We start from the raw sequence: 606 nt of genomic DNA on the forward strand, positions 1-606 counted from the left end.
GGTCAGTTTTCATTCCAATCCCAAAGAAAGGCAATGCCAAAGAATGCTCAAACTACCGCACAATTGCACTCATCTCACATGCTAGTAAAGTAATGCTTAAAATTCTCCAAGCCAGGCTTCAGCAATACATGAACCATGAACTTCCAGATATTCAACCTGATTTTAGAAAAGGCAGAGGAACCAGAGATCAAATTGCCAACATCTGCTGGATCATGGAAAAAGCAAGAGAGTTCCAGAAAAACATCTATTTCTGCTTTATTGACTATGCCAAAGCCTTTGACTGTGTGGATCACAATAAACTGTGGAAAATTCTTCAAGAGATGGGAATACCAGACCACCTGATCTGCCTCTTGAGAAATTTGTATGCAGGTAAGGAAGCAACAGTTAGAACTGGACATGGAACAGCAGACTGGTTCCAAATAGGAAAAGGAGTACGTCAAGGCTGTATATTGTCACCCTGCTTATTTAACTTATATGCAGAGTACATCATGAGAAACGCTGTGCTAGAAGAAGCACAAGCTGGAATCAAGATTGCCAGGAGAAATATCAATAACCTCAGATATGCAGATGACACTACCCTTATGGCAGAAAGTGAAGAGGAACTCA

This window comes from Bison bison, unplaced genomic scaffold (genome assembly GCF_000754665.1).
Source record: "Bison bison bison isolate TAMUID 2011002044 unplaced genomic scaffold, Bison_UMD1.0 scf7180017864072, whole genome shotgun sequence".
NCBI classification, from domain to species: domain Eukaryota; kingdom Metazoa; phylum Chordata; class Mammalia; order Artiodactyla; family Bovidae; genus Bison; species Bison bison.